Genomic DNA, 1,107 nt, shown 5'->3' on the forward strand with positions numbered 1-1,107 from the left:
GGAACCTACGGCTATTGGGGAGTGCTTTCATGGAAGGTGGCCCTGATCGAAAAATTAGGCTCGATCGAAGTCCTGGGGTTGATGAGGTATGATACATTTGTGGTGATGATTTCTTATTTCATCTCAACATTTTCCTGTAGAGATAACAGCTGCTGATGGTTGCAAACTTATGTTGTTTGAGTGGGATAAATCAATGCTCCATTTTATGTGCTGTCAGAGAAACATTCAGACATGTTTGGTCAAGGCTCAGTGGAGGTGGTCGTGTTGATTGACATAACTTGCATGGTTTTGGACGCTCATGTCTAGATGGCCACTTCCCCTGGATCTTCATGACTCATCTATCTTGTAAAAGGGGAATGGATGAATTTTATTATGGAAAAAGTCTGCACGACATTGAATAACAACACTCTAAACTGCATAACACATGTATATTGGTGAACCAAACTGTTGTTGGAGTAAAAATTGTCAGCTATATACTACTCCATGACTTGAACTTCAGGTGCAACTGTTAAGTTAAATTTCCTAGCAAATTATGGAATTTCTAGTCATTTCATCAAATTATGCAGAGAATAGGAGTCGTTATTTCTATGGGCCTAAAAATTGTAGTATGGCCTACAGGAGTCCTAAGTCTTCTTTTTGGATGAAATAATCTGGTTAGATGGCCTCTGAAGAGCTTGGAAATTTAAAAAATAGCTATTGAGGAAACATTTAAATTCTGATAATCTGTTGCCAAGCTAACTGAATGAATATCTATCGCAAGTTTTGTTACATTATCCAATGTTATTGCTCTTGTTTCCAGTATGACAGTTTAGATGGTGCCGTCTTTCCTGTTGTTTTGGGGGCTTATAAAAAATTCCTAGTGCTGAATATTTCAATGCACTGGAGTTAGTGTCATTTCATATCTAGTGTGTGTTTGTGATAGGTTCTAGTTGTTCTAGCAGACAGATTAAATCATCATATAAGTGACTCTTTCGGTTGTGATGCAGCTTTACATTGAAGGGTATCTGCAAGCCATGTTAGATACATTGTATAAGCAAGAATACCTGACAGTCAGAGTCATTGACAACCAGGTAATTGAACTAAATTCTCAGTGCGTGTGTGTACTCT

General features: G+C 37.9%; 1 long non-coding RNA gene across 1 annotated transcript; it reads left to right on the top strand.

Annotated features, from left to right (window-relative positions):
- Positions 1–10: 10 nt before the first annotated feature.
- Positions 11–1,049, top strand: LOC109222844. The gene is made up of 2 exons (XR_002067464.1): positions 11–86; positions 987–1,049. It is a non-coding gene; the product is annotated as an uncharacterized LOC109222844 (long non-coding RNA).
- Positions 1,050–1,107: the final 58 nt, after the last annotated feature.

This window comes from Nicotiana attenuata, unplaced genomic scaffold (assembly GCF_001879085.1).
Source record: "Nicotiana attenuata strain UT unplaced genomic scaffold, NIATTr2, whole genome shotgun sequence".
Taxonomy (NCBI): Eukaryota; Viridiplantae; Streptophyta; class Magnoliopsida; order Solanales; family Solanaceae; genus Nicotiana; species Nicotiana attenuata.